General features: G+C 42.6%; 1 protein-coding gene across 1 annotated transcript in view; it reads right to left on the bottom strand.

The window, feature by feature from the left end:
• PDZD8 (PDZ domain containing 8) overlaps positions 1-22,570 on the bottom strand; it is a 274,072-nt gene that overhangs the window by 74,626 nt on the left and 176,876 nt on the right. The gene's annotated exons all lie outside the window — the stretch shown is intronic.

The raw sequence follows: 22,570 nt of genomic DNA, 5'->3' as shown, positions 1-22,570 counted from the left end.
CAAAATTCTAATCTGTCAGACGGCACAGGATATAATTGCTTAAAACGTTTAGAAGGAGTAAATGAATTACCCAATTTATCCCATTCTCTGGAAATTACTTCAGAAATAGCATTAGGAACAGGAAAAACTTCTGGAATAACCACAGGAGATTTAAACACCTTATCTAAACGTTTAGAATTAGTATCAAGAGGACCAGAATCCTCTATTTCTAAAGCAATTAGTACTTCTTTAAGTAAAGAACGAATAAATTCCATTTTAAATAAATATGAAGATTTATCAGCATCAATCTCTGAGACAGAATCCTCTGAACCAGAAGAGTCATCAGAATCAGAATGATGATGTTCATTTAAAAATTCATCTGTAGAGAGAGAAGTTTTAAAAGATTTTTTATGTTTACTAGAAGGAGAAATAACAGACATAGCCTTCTTGATGGATTCAGAAACAAAATCTCTTATGTTATCAGGAACATTCTGCACCTTAGATGTTGAAGGAACTGCAACAGGCAATGGTACATTACTAAAAGAAATATTATCTGCTTTAACAAGTTTGTCATGACAATTAATACAAACAACAGCCGGAGGAATAGCTACCAAAAGTTTACAGCAGATACACTTAGCTTTGGTAGTTCCAGCACTAGACAGCGATTTTCCTGAAGTATCTTCTGACTCAGATGCAACGTGAGACATCTTGCAATATGTAAGAGAAAAAACAACATATAAAGCAAAATTGATCAAATTCCTTAAATGACAGTTTCAGGAATGGGAAAAATGCCAATAAACAAGCTTCTAAGCTTCTAGTAACCAGAAGCAAAGAAAAAATGAGACTGAAATAATGTGGAGACAAAAGCGACGCCCATATTTTTTGGCGCCAAATACGCCCACATTGTTTGGCGCCTAAATGCTTTTTGGCGCCAAAAATGACGCCACATCCGGAACGCCGACATTTTTGCCGCAAAAGGACGTCAAAAAAAATGACAACTTCCGGCGACACGTATGACGCCGGAAACAGAAAAGATTTTTTGCGCCAAAAAAGTCTGCGCCAAGAATGACGCAATAAAATGAAGCATTTTCAGCCCCCGCGAGCCTAACAGCCCACAGGGAAAAAAAGTCAAATTTTTAAGGTAAGAAAAAATGAATGATTCAAACGCATTATCCCAAATATGAAACTGACTGTCTGAAAATAAGGAATGTTGAACATTCTGAGTCAAGGCAAATAAATGTTTGAATACATATATTTAGAACTTTATTTATAAAGTGCCCAACCATAGCTTAGAGTGTCACAGAAAATAAGATTTATTTACCCCAGGACACTCATCTACATGTTTGTAGAAAGCCAAACCAGTACTGAAACGAAAATCAGCAGAGGTAATGGTATATAAATAAGAGTATATCGTCGATCTGAAAAGGGAGGTAAGAGATGAATCTCTACGACCGATAACAGAGAACCTATGAAATAGACCCCGTAGAAGGAGATCACTGCATTCAAATAGGCAATACTCTCCTCACATCCCTCTGACATTCACTGCACGCTGAGAGGAAAACCGGGCTCCAACTTGCTGCGGAGCGCATATCAACGTAGAATCTAGCACAAACTTACTTCACCACCTCCATAGGAGGCAACGTTTGTAAAACTGAATTGTGGGTGTGGTGAGGGGTGTATTTATAGGCATTTTGAGGTTTGGGAAACTTTGCCCCTCCTTGTAGGAATGTATATCCCATACGTCACTAGCTCATGGACTCTTGCTAATTACATGAAAGAAATTGTATTCTCTATCTAAATCATTAATGTCTAATCAGGGCTCAAAATTTCCACTCAGTACTAGCCATTGGCGAGTGGAAATTTAATGATGGCGAGTACAAGTTAGTGAGTTAAAATGTACACTCCTATTGCAGCATTGACAAACACACATTTTGGGCTATGTGCTAAAAATATTATCTGAAAATATATTATATTATATCTCCTAAAAAGGGCAAGGATATGTTATTCCTCTAGAGCAGTGGTCGCCAACCAGTGGTCCGTGGACCACTGGTGGTCCACGAGAAGATGTTGGTGGTCCTTGACACCATCAAGCAGGAATTAATCTCCTCTGATCAGCCATATCCCACCAGTATAATAGTAATTGCCAGTAACATCAGTCGTGGTTAGCTCACATCCATATTGAGAGCTTTCTGATATAAACTTAATTTATGACTCCGATGTCTGTCCATGATCATAAGTAGTTTTGAATAATTCCTAACTGGGGAGGTAACTTGATAGTCTTGTGGTCCTTTTAAACATAACAGAATTTATGTTTACCTGATAAATTACTTTCTCCAACGGTGTGTCCGGTCCACGGCGTCATCCTTACTTGTGGGATATTCTCTTCCCCAACAGGAAATGGCAAAGAGCCCAGCAAAGCTGGTCACATGATCCCTCCTAGGCTCCGCCTACCCCAGTCATTCGACCGACGTTAAGGAGGAATATTTGCATAGGAGAAACCATATGGTACCGTGGTGACTGTAGTTAAAGAAAATAAATTATCAGACCTGATTAAAAAAACCAGGGCGGGCCGTGGACCGGACACACCGTTGGAGAAAGTAATTTATCAGGTAAACATAAATTCTGTTTTCTCCAACATAGGTGTGTCCGGTCCACGGCGTCATCCTTACTTGTGGGAACCAATACCAAAGCTTTAGGACACGGATGAAGGGAGGGAGCAAATCAGGTCACCTAAATGGAAGGCACCACGGCTTGCAAAACCTTTCTCCCAAAAATAGCCTCAGAAGAAGCAAAAGTATCAAACTTGTAAAATTTGGTAAAAGTGTGCAGTGAAGACCAAGTCGCTGCCCTACATATCTGATCAACAGAAGCCTCGTTCTTGAAGGCCCATGTAGAAGCCACAGCCCTAGTGGAATGAGCTGTGATTCTTTCGGGAGGCTGCCGTCCGGCAGTCTCATAAGCCAATCTGATGATGCTTTTAATCCAAAAAGAGAGAGAGGTAGAAGTTGCTTTTTGACCTCTCCTTTTACCGGAATAAACAACAAACAAGGAAGATGTTTGTCTAAAATCCTTTGTAGCATCTAAATAGAATTTTAGAGCGCGAACAACATCCAAATTGTGCAACAAACGTTCCTTCTTCGAAACTGGTTTCGGACACAGAGAAGGTACGATAATCTCCTGGTTAATGTTTTTGTTAGAAACAACTTTTGGAAGAAAACCAGGTTTAGTACGTAAAACCACCTTATCTGCATGGAACACCAGATAAGGAGGAGAACACTGCAGAGCAGATAATTCTGAAACTCTTCTAGCAGAAGAAATTGCAACTAAAAACAAAACTTTCCAAGATAATAACTTAATATCAACGGAATGCAAGGGTTCAAACGGAACCCCCTGAAGAACTGAAAGAACTAAATTGAGACTCCAAGGAGGAGTCAAAGGTTTGTAAACAGGCTTAATTCTAACCAGAGCCTGAACAAAAGCTTGAACATCTGGCACAGCGGCCAGCTTTTTGTGAAGTAACACAGACAAGGCAGAAATCTGTCCCTTCAGGGAACTTGCAGATAAACCTTTTTCCAATCCTTCTTGAAGGAAGGATAGAATCCTAGGAATCTTAACCTTGTCCCAAGGGAATCCTTTAGATTCACACCAACAGATATATTTTTTCCAAATTTTGTGGTAAATCTTTCTAGTTACAGGCTTCCTGGCCTGAACAAGAGTATCGATAACAGGATCTGAGAACCCTCGCTTCGATAAGATCAAGCGTTCAATCTCCAAGCAGTCAGCTGGAGTGAAACCAGATTCGGATGTTCGAACGGACCCTGAACAAGAAGGTCTCGTCTCAAAGGTAGCTTCCAAGGTGGAGCCGATGACATATTCACCAGATCTGCATACCAAGTCCTGCGTGGCCACGCAGGAGCTATCAAGATCACTGACGCCCTCTCCTGATTGATCCTGGCTACCAGCCTGGGGATGAGAGGAAACGGCGGGAACACATAAGCTAGTTTGAAGGTCCAAGGTGCTACTAGTGCATCCACTAGAGCCGCCTTGGGATCCCTGGATCTGGACCCGTAGCAAGGAACTTTGAAGTTCTGACGAGAGGCCATCAGATCCATGTCTGGAATGCCCCACAGCTGAGTGACTTGGGCAAAGATTTCCGGATGGAGTTCCCACTCCCCCGGATGCAATGTCTGACGACTCAGAAAATCCGCTTCCCAATTTTCCACTCCTGGGATGTGGATAGCAGACAGGTGGCAGGAGTGAAACTCCGCCCATAGAATGATTTTGGTCACTTCTTCCATCGCCAGGGAACTCCTTGTTCCCCCCTGATGGTTGATGTACGCAACAGTTGTCATGTTGTCTGATTGAAACCGTATGAACTTGGCCCTCGCAAGCTGAGGCCAAGCCTTGAGAGCATTGAATATCGCTCTCAGTTCCAGAATATTTATCGGTAGAAGAGATTCTTCCCGAGACCAAAGACCCTGAGCTTTCAGGGATCCCCAGACCGCGCCCCAGCCCATCAGACTGGCGTCGGTCGTGACAATGACCCACTCTGGTCTGCGGAATGTCATCCCTCGTGACAGGTTGTCCAGGGACAGCCACCAACGGAGTGAGTCTCTGGTCCTCTGATTTACTTGTATCTTCGGAGACAAGTCTGTATAGTCCCCATTCCACTGACTGAGCATGCACAGTTGTAATGGTCTTAGATGAATGCGTGCAAAAGGAACTATGTCCATTGCCGCTACCATCAACCCGATCACTTCCATGCACTGAGCTATGGAAGGAAGAGGAACGGAATGAAGTATCCGACAAGAGTCTAGAAGTTTTGTTTTTCTGGCCTCTGTCAGAAAAATCCTCATTTCTAAGGAGTCTATTATGGTTCCCAAGAAGGGAACCCTTGTTGACGGAGATAGAGAACTCTTTTCCACGTTCACTTTCCATCCGTGAGATCTGAGAAAGGCCAGGACAATGTCCGTGTGAGCCTTTGCTTGAGGAAGGGACGACGCTTGAATCAGAATGTCGCCCAAGTAAGGTACTACAGCAATGCCCCTTGGTCTTAGCACAGCTAGAAGGGACCCTAGTACATTTGTGAAAATCCTTGGAGCAGTGGCTAATCCGAAAGGAAGCGCCACGAACTGGTAATGTTTGTCCAGGAATGCGAACCTCAGGAACCGATGATGTTCCTTGTGGATAGGAATATGTAGATACGCATCCTTTAAATCCACCGTGGTCATGAATTGACCTTCCTGGATGGAAGGAAGAATTGTTCGAATGGTTTCCATCTTGAACGATGGAACCTTGAGAAACTTGTTTAAGATCTTGAGATCTAAGATTGGTCTGAACGTTCCCTCTTTCTTGGGAACTATAAACAGATTGGAGTAGAACCCCATCCCTTGTTCTCTTAATGGAACAGGATGAATCACTCCCATTTTTAACAGGTCTTCTACACAATGTAAGAATGCCTGTCTTTTTATGTGGTCTGAAGACAACTGAGACCTGTGGAACCTCCCCCTTGGGGGAAGTCCCTTGAATTCCAGAAGATAACCTTGGGAGACTATTTCTAGCGCCCAAGGATCCAGAACATCTCTTGCCCAAGCCTGAGCGAAGAGAGAGAGTCTGCCCCCCACCAGATCCGGTCCCGGATCGGGGGCCAACATTTCATGCTGTCTTGGTAGCAGTGGCAGGTTTCTTGGCCTGCTTTCCCTTGTTCCAGCCTTGCATTGGTCTCCAAGCTGGCTTGGCTTGAGAAGAATTACCCTCTTGCTTAGAGGACGTAGCACCTTGGGCTGGTCCGTTTCTACAAAAGGGACGAAAAACATAATTTATGCTTACCTGATAAATTCCTTTCTTCTGTTGTGCGATCAGTCCACGGGTCATCATTACTTCTGGGATATAACTCCTCCCCAACAGGAAATGCAAGAGGATTCACCCAGCAGAGCTGATATAGCTCCTCCCCTCTACGTCAGTCCCAGTCATTCGACCAAGAATCAACGAGAAAGGAGTAACCAAGGGTGAAGTGGTGACTGGAGTATAATTTAAAAAATATTTACCTGCCTTAAAAAACAGGGCGGGCCGTGGACTGATCGCACAACAGAAGAAAGGAATTTATCAGGTAAGCATAAATTATGTTTTCTTCTGTTATGTGCGATCAGTCCACGGGTCATCATTACTTCTGGGATACCAATACCAAAGCAAAAGTACACGGATGACGGGAGGGATAGGCAGGCTCATTATATAGAAGGAACCACTGCCTGAAGAACCTTTCTCCCAAAAATAGCCTCCGAAGAAGCAAAAGTGTCAAATTTGTAAAATTTGGAAAAAGTATGAAGCGAAGACCAAGTTGCAGCCTTGCAAATCTGTTCAACAGAGGCCTCATTCTTAAAGGCCCAAGTGGAAGCCACAGCTCTAGTGGAGTGAGCTGTAATTCTTTCAGGAGGCTGCTGTCCAGCAGTCTCATAGGCTAAACGTATTATGCTACGAAGCCAGAAAGAGAGAGAGGTAGCAGAAGCTTTTTGACCTCTCCTCTGTCCAGAATAAACGACAAACAAGGAAGAAGTTTGGCGAAAATTTTTAGTTGCCTGCAAGTAGAACTTGAGGGCACGAACTACATCCAGATTGTGTAGAAGACGTTCCTTCTTTGAAGAAGGATTTGGACACAAGGATGGAACAACAATCTCTTGATTGATATTCCTGTTAGTAACTACCTTAGGTAAGAACCCAGGTTTAGTACGCAGAACTACCTTGTCTGAGTGAAAGATCAGATAAGGAGAATCACAATGTAGGGCTGATAACTCAGAGACTCTTCGAGCCGAGGAAATAGCCATTAAAAATAGAACTTTCCACGATAACAATTTTATATCAATGGAATGAAGGGGTTCAAATGGAACACCTTGTAAAACGTTAAGAACTAAGTTTAAACTCCATGGCGGAGCAACGGCTTTAAACACAGGCTTGATCCTAGCTAAAGCTTGACAAAAAGCCTGGACGTCTGGATTTTCTGACAGACGCCTGTGCAACAAGATGGACAGAGCTGAAATCTGTCCCTTTAATGAACTAGCCGATAAACCCTTTTCTAGACCTTCTTGTAGAAAGGACAATATCCTAGGGATCCTAACCTTACTCCAGGAGTAACGTTTGGATTCGCACCAGTATAGGTATTTGCGCCATATTTTATGGTAAATCTTTCTGGTAACAGGCTTCCTAGCCTGGATCAGGGTATCAATAACCGACTCAGAAAAACCACGCTTTGATAAAATCAAGCGTTCAATTTCCAAGCAGTCAGTTTCAGAGAAGTTAGATTTTGATGTTTGAATGGACCCTGTATCAGAAGGTCCTGTCTCAGAGGTAGAGACCAAGGTGGACAGGATGACATGTCCACTAGATCTGCATACCAAGTCCTGCGTGGCCATGCAGGCGCTATTAGAATCACAGATGCTCTCTCTTGTTTGATTTTCGCAATCAATCGAGGAAGCAGCGGGAAGGGTGGAAACACATAAGCCATCCCGAAGTTCCAAGGTGCTGTCAAAGCATCTATCAGAACCGCTTCCGGATCCCTGGATCTGGACCCGTAGTGAGGAAGTTTGGCGTTCTGGCGAGACGCCATGAGATCTATCTCTGGTTTGCCCCAACGTCGAAGTATTTGGGCAAAAATCTCCGGATGAAGTTCCCACTCTCCCGGATGAAAAGTCTGGCGACTCAAGAAATCCGCCTCCCAGTTTTCCACTCCCGGGATGTGGATTGCTGACAGGTGGCAAGAGTGAGACTCTGCCCAGCGAATTATCTTTGATACTTCCATCATTGCTAGGGAGCTTCTTGTCCCTCCCTGATGGTTGATGTAAGCTACAGTCGTGATATTGTCCGACTGAAACCTGATGAACCCCTGAGTTGTTAATTGGGGCCAAGCTAGAAGGGCATTGAGAACTGCCCTCAATTCCAGAATGTTTATTGGAAGGAGACTCTCCTCCTGATTCCATAATCCCTGAGTCTTCAGAGAATTCCAGACAGCGCCCCAACCTAGTAGGCTGGCGTCTGTTGTTACGATTGTCCAGTCTGGCCTGCTGAATGGCATCCCCCTGGACAGGTGTGGCCGATAAAGCCACCATAGAAGAGAATTTCTGGTCTCTTGATTCAGATTCAGGGTAGGGGACAAATCTGAGTAATCCCCATTCCACTGACTTAGCATGCACAATTGCAGCGGTCTGAGGTGTAGGCGTGCAAAAGGTACTATGTCCATTGCCGCTACCATTAAGCCGATCACCTCCATGCATTGAGCCACTGACGGGTGTTGAATGGAATGAAGGACACGGCATGCATCCTGAAGCCTTGTTAACCTGTCTTCTGTCAGGTAAATCTTCATTTCTACAGAATCTATAAGAGTCCCCAAGAATGGAACTCTTGTGAGAGGAAAAAGAGAACTTTTCTTTTCGTTCACTTTCCATCCATGCGACCTTAGAAATGCCAGAACTAACTCTGTATGAGACTTGGCAGTTTGAAAGCTTGAAGCTTGTATTAGAATGTCGTCTAGGTACGGAGCTACCGAAATCCCTCGCGGTCTTAGTACCGCCAGAAGGGCGCCCAGAACCTTTGTGAAGATTCTTGGGGCCGTAGCCAATCCGAATGGAAGAGCTACAAACTGGTAGTGCCTGTCTAGGAAGGCAAACCGTAGATACCGTTGATGATCTTTGTGAATCGGTATGTGAAGGTAAGCATCTTTTAAATCCACTGTGGTCATGTACTGACCCTTTTGGATCATAGGTAAGATTGTCCGAATAGTTTCCATTTTGAACGATGGAACTCTTAGGAATTTGTTTAGAATCTTTAAATCTAAGATTGGCCTGAAAGTTCCCTCTTTTTTGGGAACCACAAACAGGTTTGAGTAGAACCCTTGTCCTTGTTCCGACCGCGGAACTGGATGGATCACTCCCATTAATAACAGATCTTGTACACAGCGTAGAAACGCTTCTTTCTTTATCTGGTTTGTTGACAACCTTGACAGATGAAATCTCCCTTTTGGGGGAGATAATTTGAAGTCTAGAAGGTATCCCTGAGATATGATCTCCAGCGCCCAGGGATCCTGAACATCTCTTGCCCAGGCCTGAGCGAAGAGAGAAAGTCTGCCCCCCACTAGATCCGGTCCCGGATCGGGGGCTCTCGGTTCATGCTGTCTTTGGGGCAGCAGCAGGTTTCCTGGTCTGTTTGCCCTTATTCCAGGACTGGTTAGGTTTCCAGCCTTGTCTGTAACGAGCAACAGCTCCTTCCTGTTTTGGTGCAGTGGAGGTTGACGCTGCTCCAGGTTTGAAATTCCGAAAGGAACGAAAATTAGACTGTCTAGCCTTAGCTTTGGCTTTGTCTTGAGGTAGGGCGTGGCCCTTACCTCCTGTAATGTCAGCGATAATTTCTTTCAACCCGGGCCCAAATAAAGACTGCCCCTTGAAAGGTATATTAAGTAATTTAGACTTAGAAGTAACATCAGCTGACCAGGATTTTAGCCACAGTGCTCTACGTGCCTGTATGGCGAATCCAGAGTTCTTAGCCGTAAGTTTAGTTAAATGTACTACGGCCTCCGAAATGAATGAATTGGCTAGTTTAAGGACTCTAAGCCTGTCCATAATGTCGTCTAGCGTAGACGAACTAAGGTTCTCTTCCAGAGACTCAATCCAAAATGCTGCCGCAGCCGTAATCGGCGCGATACATGCAAGGGGTTGCAATATAAAACCTTGTTGAACAAACATTTTCTTAAGGTAACCCTCTAATTTTTTATCCATTGGATCTGAAAAAGCACAGCTATCCTCCACCGGGATAGTGGTACGCTTAGCTAAAGTAGAAACTGCTCCCTCCACCTTAGGGACCGTTTGCCATAAGTCCCGAGTAGTGGCGTCTATTGGAAACATCTTTCTAAATATTGGAGGGGGTGAGAACGGCACACCGGGTCTATCCCACTCCTTAGTAACAATTTCAGTTAATCTCTTAGGTATAGGAAAAACGTCAGTACTCGCCGGTACCGCAAAGTATTTATCCAACCTACACATTTTCTCTGGTATTGCAACGGTGTTACAATCATTGAGAGCTGCTAAGACCTCCCCTAGTAATGCACGGAGGTTCTCCAATTTAAATTTAAAATTTGAAATATCTGAATCCAATCTGTTTGGATCAGAACCGTCACCCACAGAATGAAGCTCTCCGTCCTCATGCTCTGCAAGCTGTGACGCAGTATCAGACATGGCCCTAGTATTGTCAGCGCACTCTGTTCTCACCCCAGAGTGATCACGCTTGCCTCTTAGTTCTGGTAATTTAGACAAAACTTCAGTCATAACAGTAGCCATATCATGTAATGTTATCTGTAATGGCCGCCCAGATGTATTAGGCGCCATAATATCACTCACCTCCCGGGCGGGAGATGCAGGTACTGCCGCGTGAGGCGAGTTAGTCGGCATAACTCTTCCCTCGCAGTTTGGTGAAATTTGTTCACATTGTACAAATTGACTTTTATTTAAAGTAGCATCAATACAGTTAGTACATAAATTTCTATTGGGCTCCACCTTGGCATTGGAACAAATGACACAGATATTCTCTGAGTCAGACATGTTTAACACACTAGCAATAACTTGCAACCTGGTTATAATCTTTTTTAGCAAAAACGTACTGTGCCTCAAAGAGGTACTTTAACGATTAAATGACAGTTGAGATAATGAACTGAAACAGTTATAGCATCAAGTTTAAAATAACACAACTTTTAGCAAAGGTTTGTTCCCATTAGTAAATAACTAAATTTGACATAAAAAATTATAGAGTAACGTTTTTATTCACAGTCAATAAAAATTCTCACAGCTCTGCTGAGAGAATGTACCTCCCTTCAAAGAAGTTTGAAGACCCCTGAGATCTGTCAGTGAACCGGATCATGCAGGAAATATAATAGTAGCTGACTGGAATTTTTTGATGCGTAGCAAAAGAGCGCCAAAACGGCCCCTCCCTCTCACACACAGCAGTGAGGAGAAACGAAACTGTCACAATTTAAAGACAACTGCCAAGTGGAAAATAATGCCCAAACATTTATTTACTCAGTACCTCAGCAATGTAAACGATTCTACATTCCAGCAAAAACGTTTAACATGACAATATTTATTAAAAGGATTAGTGACCTTTAACAGAGTAGTTCCGGTGAAAAACCATTCCCAGAATACTGAAGTGTATACATACATGTCATTATAACGGTATAGCAGGATTTTTTCATCAATTCCATTCAGAAAATAAAAACTGCTACATACCTCAATGCAGATTCATCTGCCCGCTGTCCCCTGATCTGAAGCCTTTACCTCCCTCAGATGGCCGAGAACAGCAATATGATCTTAACTACTCCGGTTAAAATCATAGTAATAAACTCTGGTAGATTCTTCTTCAAACTCTGCCAGAGAAGTAATAACACGCTCCGGTGCTATTGTAAAATAACAAACTTTTGATTGAAGTCATAAAAACTAAGTATAATCACCATAGTCCTCTCACACATCCTATCTAGTCGTTGGGTGCAAGAGAATGACTGGGACTGACGTAGAGGGGAGGAGCTATATCAGCTCTGCTGGGTGAATCCTCTTGCATTTCCTGTTGGGGAGGAGTTATATCCCAGAAGTAATGATGACCCGTGGACTGATCGCACATAACAGAAGAAATTAGGTTTATTTTTTGCCTTGAAAGGCCGATCCTGAGGAAGGGCGTGGCCCTTACCCCCAGTGATATCAGAGATAATCTCTTTCAAGTCAGGGCCAAACAGCGTTTTCCCCTTGAAAGGAATGTTAAGTAGCTTGTTCTTGGAAGACGCATCAGCCGACCAAGATTTCAACCAAAGCGCTCTGCGCGCCACAATAGCAAACCCAGAATTCTTAGCCGCTAACCTAGCCAATTGCAAAGTGGCGTCTAGGGTGAAAGAATTAGCCAATTTGAGAGCATTGATTCTGTCCATAATCTCCTCAAAAGGAGGAGAATCACTATCGACCGCCTTTATCAGCTCATCGAACCAGAAACATGCGGCTGTAGCGACAGGGACAATGCATGAAATTGGTTGTAGAAGGTAACCCTGCTGAACAAACATCTTTTTAAGCAAACCTTCTAATTTTTTATCCATAGGATCTTTGAAAGCACAACTATCCTCTATGGGTATAGTGGTGCGTTTGTTTAAAGTGGAAACCGCTCCCTCGACCTTGGGGACTGTCTGCCATAAGTCCTTTCTGGGGTCGACCATAGGAAACAATTTTTTAAATATGGGGGGAGGGATGAAAGGAATACCGGGCCTTTCCCATTCTTTATTAACAATGTCCGCCACCCGCTTGGGTATAGGAAAAGCTTCTGGGAGCCCCGGCACCTCTAGGAACTTGTCCATTTTACATAGTTTCTCTGGGATGACCAACTTGTCACAATCATCCAGAGTGGATAATACCTCCTTAAGCAGAATGCGGAGATGTTCCAACTTAAATTTAAATGCAATCACATCAGGTTCAGCTTGTTGAGAAATGTTCCCTGAATCAGTAATTTCTCCCTCAGACAAAACCTCCCTGGCCCCATCAGACTGGGTTAGGGGCCCTTCAGAAATATTATCAGCGTCGTCATGCTCTTCAGTATCTAAAACAGAGCAGTCGCGCTTACGCTGATAAGTGTTCATTTTGGCTAAAATGTTTTTGACAGAATTATCCATTACAGCCGTTAATTGTTGCATAGTAAGGAGTATTGGCGCGCTAGATGTACTAGGGGCCTCCTGAGTGGGCAAGACTCGTGTAGACGAAGGAGGGAATGATGCAGTACCATGCTTACTCCCCTCACTTGAGGAATCATCTTGGGCATCATTGTCATTGTCACATAAATCACATTTATTTAAATGAATAGGAATTCTGGCTTCCCCACATTCAGAACACAGTCTATCTGGTAGTTCAGACATGTTAAACAGGCATAAACTTGATAACAAAGTACAAAAAACGTTTTAAAATAAAACCGTTACTGTCACTTTAAATTTTAAACTGAACACACTTTATTACTGCAATTGCGAAAAAACATGAAGGAATTGTTCAAAATTCACCAAATTTTCACCACAGTGTCTTAAAGCCTTAAAAGTATTGCACACCAAATTTGGAAGCTTTAACCCTTAAAATAACGGAACCGGAGCCGTTTTGAACTTTAACCCCTTTACAGTCCCTGGTATCTGCTTTGCTGAGACCCAACCAAGCCCCAAGGGGAATACGATACCAAATGACGCCTTCAGAAAGTCTTTTCTAAGTATCAGAGCTCCTCTCACATGCGACTGCATGCCATGCCTCTCAAAAACAAGTGCGCAACACCGGCGCGAAAATGAGGCTCTGCCTATGCTTTGGGAAAGCCCCTAAAGAATAAGGTGTCTAAAACAGTGCCTGCCGATAATATTATATCAAAATACCCAGATAAAATGATTCCTCAAGGCTAAATATGTGTTAATAATCAATCGATTTAGCCCAGAAAAAGTCTACAGTCTTAATAAGCCCTTTTTGAAGCCCTTATTTACGATCGTAATAAACATGGCTTACCGGATCCCATAGGGAAAATGACAGCTTCCAGCATTACATCGTCTTGTTAGAATGTGTCATACCTCAAGCAGCAAGAGACTGCTCACTGTTCCCCCAACTGAAGTTAATTGCTCTCAACAGTCCTGTGTGGAACAGCCATGGATTTTAGTGACGGCTGCTAAAATCATTTTCCTCATACAAACAGAAATCTTCATCTCTTTTCTGTTTCTGAGTAAATAGTACATACCAGCACTATTTCAAAATAACAAACTCTTGATTGAATAATAAAAACTACAGTTAAACACTAAAAAACTCTAAGCCATCTCCGTGGAGATGTTGCCTGTACAACGGCAAAGAGAATGACTGGGGTAGGCGGAGCCTAGGAGGGATCATGTGACCAGCTTTGCTGGGCTCTTTGCCATTTCCTGTTGGGGAAGAGAATATCCCACAAGTAAGGATGACGCCGTGGACCGGACACACCTATGTTGGAGAAAACTCTTTTTTTCCCCACTTTCTGCCTCTCTATTTCCAGCTCAAAAGTTGTCACTCATCCTTCATCTATCATCTGAGTTAATTCCAAAAATGAATTCTTAAAAATGTGTAAATATATACACAATGTAAACTTAGCTATGATTATACCAGTTATGTAGTGTGTGTGTGTGTGTGTATATATATATATATATATATATATATATATATATATATATATATATATATATATATATATATATATATATATATATATACATACACACACTATAGAGGTTTGTACATTTTTAAAACAATTCATGTTAGTGGTCCACAGGATTAAAAATGGTGAGTTTAGTGGTCCCTGAGGTTCGAAAGGTTGGTAACCCCTGCTCTAGAGCTGTAGAAACATCATTAGTGCTTAAACTGTTACTTCTGAGAGGGTAAACGGGGGCAGAGAGAGAGAGAGAGAGGCAGAGAGAGAGAGAGAGAGAGAGAGAGAGAGAGAGAGAAAGAGATTGGAGATGAAAAGTATAAGTTGAGAGGAAGATAGCTTCAAGAGAGTAGAAAAAAAAAGAAAGAGGAGAAAGATATGAGAGGGGAAAAAACAGAATTTATGTTTACCTGATAAATTACTTTCTCCAACGGTGTGTCCGGTCCACGGCGTCATCCTTACTTGTGGGATATTCTCTTCCCCAACAGGAAATGGCAAAGAGCCCAGCAAAGCTGGTCACATGATCCCTCCTAGGCTCCGCCTACCCCAGTCATTCGACCGACGTTAAGGAGGAATATTTGCATAGGAGAAACCATATGATACCGTGGTGACTGTAGTTAAAGAAAATAAATTATCAGACCTGATTAAAAAACCAGGGCGGGCCGTGGACCGGACACACCGTTGGAGAAAGTAATTTATCAGGTAAACATAAATTCTGTTTTCTCCAACATAGGTGTGTCCGGTCCACGGCGTCATCCTTACTTGTGGGAACCAATACCAAAGCTTTAGGACACGGATGAAGGGAGGGAGCAAATCAGGTCACCTAAATGGAAGGCACCACGGCTTGCAAAACCTTTCTCCCAAAAACAGCCTCAGAAGAAGCAAAAGTATCAAACTTGTAAAATTTGGTAAAAGTGTGCAGTGAAGACCAAGTCGCTGCCCTACATATCTGATCAACAGAAGCCTCGTTCTTGAAGGCCCATGTGGAAGCCACAGCCCTAGTGGAATGAGCTGTGATTCTTTCAGGAGGCTGCCGTCCGGCAGTCTCGTAAGCCAATCTGATGATGCTTTTAATCCAAAAAGAGAGAGAGGTAGAAGTTGCTTTTTGACCTCTCCTTTTACCAGAATAAACAACAAACAAGGAAGATGTTTGTCTAAAATCCTTTGTAGCATCTAAATAGAATTTTAGAGCGCGAACAACATCCAAATTGTGCAACAAACGTTCCTTCTTCGAAACTGGTTTCGGACACAAAGAAGGCACGACTATCTCCTGGTTAATGTTTTTGTTAGAAACAACTTTTGGAAGAAAACCAGGTTTAGTACGTAAAACCACCTTATCTGCATGGAACACCAGATAAGGAGGAGAACACTGCAGAGCAGATAATTCTGAAACTCTTCTGGCAGAAGAAATTGCAACCAAAAACAAAACTTTCCAAGATAATAACTTAATATCAACGGAATGTAAGGGTTCAAACGGAACCCCCTGAAGAACTGAAAGAACTAAGTTGAGACTCCAAGGGGGAGTCAAAGGTTTGTAAACAGGCTTAATTCTAACCAGAGCCTGAACAAAGGCTTGAACATCTGGCACAGCTGCCAGCTTTTTGTGGAGTAACACAGACAAGGCAGAAATCTGTCCCTTCAAGGAACTTGCAGATAATCCTTTCTCCAATCCTTCTTGAAGAAAGGATAGAATCTTAGGAATCTTTACCTTGTCCCAAGGGAATCCTTTAGATTCACACCAACAGATATATTTTTTCCATATTTTGTGGTAAATTTTTCTAGTTACAGGCTTTCTGGCCTGAACAAGAGTATCAATAACAGAATCTGAGAACCCTCGTTTTGATAAGATCAAGCGTTCAATCTCCAAGCAGTCAGCTGGAGTGAGACCAGATTCGGATGTTCGAACGGACCTTGAACAAGAAGGTCTCGTCTCAAAGGTAGCTTCCATGGTGGAGCCGATGACATATTCACCAGATCTGCATACCAAGTCCTGCGTGGCCACGCAGGAGCTATCAAGATCACCGACGCCCTCTCCTGATGGATCCTGGCTACCAGCCTGGGGATGAGAGGAAACGGCGGGAATACATAAGCTAGTTTGAAGGTCCAAGGTGCTACTAGTGCATCTACTAGAGTCGCCTTGGGATCCCTGGATCTGGACCCGTAGCAAGGAACCTTGAAGTTCTGACGAGAGGCCATCAGATCCATGTCTGGAATGCCCCACAGTTGAGTAATTTGGGCAAAGATTTCCGGATGGAGTTCCCACTCCCCCGGATGTAATGTCTGACGACTCAGAAAATCCACTTCCCAATTTTCCACTCCTGGGATGTGGATTGCAGACAGGTGGCAGGAGTGAGTCTCCGCCCATTGAATGATTTTGGTCACTTCTTCCATCGCCAGGGAACTCCTTGTTCCCCCCTGATGGTTGATGTATGCAACAGTCGTCATGTTGTCTGATTGAAACCGTATGAACTTGGCCTTTGCTAGCTGAGGCCAAGCCTTGAGAGCATTGAATATCGCTCTCAGTTCCAGAATATTTATCGGTAGAAGAGATTCTTCCCGAGACCAAAGACCCTGAGCTTTCAGGGATCCCCAGACCGCGCCCCAGCCCATCAGACTGGCGTCGGTCGTGACAATGACCCACTCTGGTCTGCGGAAGGTCATCCCTTGTGACAGGTTGTCCAGGGACAGCCACCAACGGAGTGAGTCTCTGGTCCTCTGATTTACTTGCATCTTCGGAGACAAGTCTGTATAGTCCCCATTCCACTGACTGAGCATGCACAGTTGTAATGGTCTTAGATGAATGCGCGCAAAAGGAACTATGTCCATTGCCGCTACCATCAAACCTATTACTTCCATGCACTGCGCTATGGAAGGAAGAGGAACGGAATGAAGTGTCCGACAAGAGTTTAGAAGTTTTGTTTTTCTGGCCTCTGTCAGAAAAATCCTCATTTCTAAGGAGTCTATTATTGTTCCCAAGAAGGGAACCCTTGTCAACGGAGATAGAGAACTCTTTTCCACGTTCACTTTCCATCCGTGAGATCTGAGAAAGGCCAGGACTATGTCCGTGTGAGCCTTTGCTTGAGGAAGGGACGACGCTTGAATCAGAATGTCGTCCAAGTAAGGTACTACTGCAATGCCCCTTGGTCTTAGCACCGCTAGAAGGGACCCTAGTACCTTTGTGAAAATCCTTGGAGCAGTGGCTAATCCGAAAGGAAGCGCCACGAACTGGCAATTGAGACCTGTGGAACCTCCCCCTTGGGGGAAGCCCCTTGAATTCCAGAAGATAACCTTGGGAGACTATTTCTAGTGCCCAAGGATCCAGAACATCTCTTGCCCAAGCCTGAGCGAAGAGAGAGAGTCTGCCCCCCACCAGATCCGGTCCCGGATCGGGGGCCAACATTTCATGCTGTCTTGGTAGCAGTGGCAGGTTTCTTGGCCTGCTTTCCCTTGTTCCAGCCTTGCATTGGTCTCCAGGCTGGCTTGGCTTGAGAAGTATTACCCTCTTGCTTAGAGGACGTAGCACTTGGGGCTGGTCCGTTTCTACGAAAGGGACGAAAATTAGGTTTATTTTTGGCCTTGAAAGACCTATCCTGAGGAAGGGCGTGGCCCTTACCCCCAGTGATATCAGAGATAATCTCTTTCAAGTCAGGGCCAAACAGCGTTTTCCCCTTGAAAGGAATGTTAAGGAGTTTGTTCTTGGAAGACGCATCAGCTGACCAAGATTTCAACCAAAGCGCTCTGCGCGCCACAATAGCAAACCCAGAATTCTTTGCCGCTAACCTAGCCAATTGCAAAGTGGCGTCTAGGGTGAAAGAATTAGCCAATTTGAGAGCACGGATTCTGTCCATAATCTCCTCATAAGGAGGAGAATCACTATCGATCGCCTTTACTAGCTCATCGAACCAGAAACACGCGGCTGTAGTGACAGGGACAATGCATGAAATTGGTTGTAGAAGGTAACCCTGCTGAACAAACATCTTTTTAAGCAAACCTTCTAATTTTTTATCCATAGGATCTTTGAAAGCACAACTATCTTCTATGGGTATAGTGGTGCGTTTGTTTAAAGTAGAAACCGCTCCCTCGACCTTGGGGACTGTCTGCCATAAGTCCTTTCTGGGGTCGACCATAGGAAACAATTTTTTAAATATGGGGGGAGGGACGAAAGGTATACCGGGCCTTTCCCATTCTTTATTTACAATGTCCGCCACCCGCTTGGGTATAGGAAAAGCTTCTGGGAGCCCCGGGACCTCTAGGAACTTGTCCATTTTACATAGTTTCTCTGGGATGATCAAATTCTCACAATCATCCAGAGTGGATAATACCTCCTTAAGTAGAGCGCGGAGATGTTCCAACTTAAATTTAAATGTAATCACATCGGGTTCAGCTTGTTGAGAAATTTTCCCTGAATCTGAAATTTCTCCCTCAGACAAAACCTCCCTGGCCCCCTCAGACTGGTGTAGGGGCATTTCAGAACCATTATCATCAGCGTCCTCATGCTCTTCAGTATCTAAAACAGAGCAGTCGCGCTTACGCTGATAAGTGGGCATTTTGGCTAAAATGTTTTTGATAGAATTATCCATTACAGCCGTTAATTGTTGCATAGTAAGGAGTATTGGCGCGCTAGATGTACTAGGGGCCTCCTGAGTGGGCAAGACTCGTGTAGACGAAGGAGGGAATGATGCAGTACCATGCTTACTCCCCTCACTTGAGGAATCATCTTGGGCATCATTTTCAGTGTCACATAAATCACATTTATTTAAATGAGAAGGAACCCTGGCTTCCCCACATTCAGAACACAGTCTATCTGGTAGTTCAGACATGTTAAACAGGCATAAACTTGATAACAAAGTACAAAAAACGTTTTAAAATAAAACCGTTACTGTCACTTTAAATTTTAAACTGAACACACTTTATTACTGCAATTGCGAAAAAGTATGAAGGAATTGTTCAAAATTCACCAAAATTTCACCACAGTGTCTTAAAGCCTTAAAAGTATTGCACACCAAATTTGGAAGCTTTAACCCTTAAAATAACGGAACCGGAGCCGTTTTTAACTTTAACCCCTTTACAGTCCCTGGTATCTGCTTTGCTGAGACCCAACCAAGCCCAAAGGGGAATACGATACCAAATGACGCCTTCAGAAAGTCTTTTCTATGTATCAGAGCTCCTCACACATGCGACTGCATGTCATGCCTCTCAAAAACAAGTGCGCAATACCGGCGCGAAAATGAGGCTCTGTCTATGATTAGGGAAAGCCCCTAAAGAATAAGGTGTCTAAAACAGTGCCTGCCGATATTATTTTACCAAAATACCCAGATTAAATGATTCCTCAAGGCTAAATATGTGTAATATATGAATCGATTTAGCCCAGAAAATGTCTACAGTCTTAATAAGCCCTTGTGAAGCCCTTATTTACTGTCTGAATAAAAATGGCTTACCGGATCCCATTGGGAAAATGACAGCTTCCAGCATTACATCGTCTTGTTAGAATGTGTCATACCTCAAGCAGCAAAAGACTGCTCACTGTTCCCCCAACTGAAGTTAATTCCTCTCAACAGTCCTGTGTGGAACAGCCATGGATTTTAGTAACGGTTGCTAAAATCATTTTCCTCTTACAAACAGAAATCTTCATCTCTTTTCTGTTTCAGAGTAAATAGTACATACCAGCACTATTTTAAAATAACAAACTCTTGATTGAATAATAAAAACTACAGTTAAACACTAAAAAACTCTAAGCCATCTCCGTGGAGATGTTGCCTGTACAACGGCAAAGAGAATGACTGGGGTAGGCGGAGCCTAGGAGGGATCATGTGACCAGCTTTGCTGGGCTCTTTGCCATTTCCTGTTGGGGAAGAGAATATCCCACAAGTAAGGATGACGCCGTGGACCGGACACACCTATGTTGGAGAAATAAAGAGTGTAAAGAGAAGATATGGCATGAGAGATAATGGACAGAGTAAAAAGAGATATTGAAGAGAGGAGGGAGGGGAGAAAGATAGCAAAGGGAGAGGAGGAGATTATTAAAATAAAAACTTCAGGTCTGCTATGACCTTCCATGAATGTCAGCACTCTCTTACTTCAACAACTTCCTATTTCTATCCAGCTGTTGTCTTACCCAGAACCACCAAGTTGATGTCGCTAACTGCTATGCACTTATTTTTGTTATTACTGAACGTAGCATTATGTAATTTAAGGTATAAAATAAACAAATATTACAAATGACTGCACAATAATGTGTTTCACAATGGCTAAACATGTGCAAAGAGGGGGTGGAGTAGTAGGTGTGGTGTGGGCAGGTAGTGGGTAGGATCAGAAGTGGCGAGTATAATTTTGGCCTGGCTAGTAGCTTATGACCTGAAATTTTGAGCCGTGGTCTAATTATGACTTTACTGTCCATTTAAACATCTTAACTGCAGATTTAGGTGCAGAAAGCCTTAAATCCTGGAGCCAAATCTGTAGAACTCCCTTGTACAATGGAAACAAGATAGTACAAAATCCCTTAGAGAAAATTGTAGTATTAGCTTGGTTAGAATAAAGAAAATCCAAACAGAATTGCAAAGCTTGCAAATAAACATCACTTTAAGTGAAACTACTGTCTAAAGCACCATTGTCCAGCTCTAATCCTCAGGACCATGAACAGACAGATATTCATTATATCTTAACTACAGCACAGGTGAATAGATCAGCTGATCAGTGACCATGGTTACCAGTTGTTTACTTCACCTATGCTAAAGTTAAAGGGACAGTTTACCCCAAAAATGTGTCACCTTTAACTTGTTCCCAATGATACCATACCTGCTGGAGTGTATTCAATTGTTTACAAGTAGCTAGTTAACCCTTATTTCAGCATTTGAAATAGCTGATTTAGCCAGTTTTATTCCCCTTCTATACCCAAAATTTTTCTTTCACGATTCAGAGAGAGCATGCAAATTTAAGCAACTTTCTCATTTACTTCTATTATCAAATTTTCTTCATTCTCTTGCTTTCTTTATTTAAAAAGCAGGAATGTGATGCATAGGAGCCTGCCCATTTTTGGTTGAGAACCTGGGTTATGCTTGCTTATTGGAGGGTAAATGTAAGCCTCCAATAAGCAAGCGCTATCCATGGTGCTGAACCTAAAATGGACTGGCTGCTAAGATTTACATTCCTGCTTTTAAAATAAAGATAGCAAGAGAACGAAGAAAATTGATAATAGGAGTAAATTAGAAAGTTGCTTAAAATGTCATGCTCTATCTGAATCATGAAAGAAAAAATTTGGGTTCAGTGTATGAAACTGAAAAAATCTTTTTCTTATCATCTAGACAGAGGATAACATTTAAAACAAGTTACTTCTAGTCTCAAATTTGCTTCATTCGCATGATATTCACTGTTGAAGAGATACCTAGGTAGGCATCTGGCAGGAAATAGTGCTGCCATCTAGTGTTCTTGCAAATAGGTAAAATTCTTGCAAAACTGCTTCATATAGTGCTCCAGAAATGGGCCAGCAAATAAGCTTGTGTCCCTGCTTTTCAACAAAAGACACCAGGAGAATAAAATTTGATAATAGAAGTAAATTAGAAAGTTGTTTAAAATTGCTGCTGTATCTGAATCATTAAAAAACAAAAATGTAATATCCCTTTAAAAGGGACAGAATACACCAATTTTCATATAACTGCATGTAACAGACACTGCTATAAAGAATAAGATGCACAGATACCGATATAAAAATCCAGTATAAAACCGTTTAAAAACTTACTTAGAAGCCTCTAGTTTAGTTCTGTTTAAAAGGTAGCTGGAACAGCCACTGCAAGTGGGAAATAGACACTCCCCCCTCCCGTGCATATGAAAAGACCCTTACACTACACAAACAGAAGCAAACTGGAATAGGTATACGTCGGTATTCTCCTAAAACTTTAGGGCTTGGTTAGGAGTCTGAAAATCAGAGCAATGTTATTTAAAAAACAAACAAAAAAAACTGTATGGGCTATACAAATGGATCCTCTACAAAACATTTATGCAAAGAAAATTCTAGTGTATAATGTCCCTTTAAGTCCAGGCTACACAGCCAGCAGAAGAAATTACACTCCTTGTGGGGTGTAGAAGAGATAACTAATAAAATGATAATTTTCCATTGTTCTCTAAGTATACAGATATAAGAAAGGAAGCAAAATCTGTGTACACAAAGTTATAACATAATTATATCAATTTTACCTGCAAGCTCAACCCATTGTAATAGGCAGTGGTTTCAAAGCACAAAACCAGTAATTTCATATACACAAATAAACCTGAAAATACAATTCTCGTACATTTTATACTCTGCGGCTGGTATAATAAGTCATTGGAAATGCATTAAGCGTAAAACAAATTTTACAGTATAATGTCCCTTTAAGATATAATGAATATCTGGCCTGAT

The sequence above is a fragment of the Bombina bombina genome, chromosome 9, assembly GCF_027579735.1.
Source record: "Bombina bombina isolate aBomBom1 chromosome 9, aBomBom1.pri, whole genome shotgun sequence".
Taxonomy (NCBI): Eukaryota; Metazoa; Chordata; class Amphibia; order Anura; family Bombinatoridae; genus Bombina; species Bombina bombina.
This window is presented reverse-complemented; position numbering and strand designations above follow the sequence as displayed.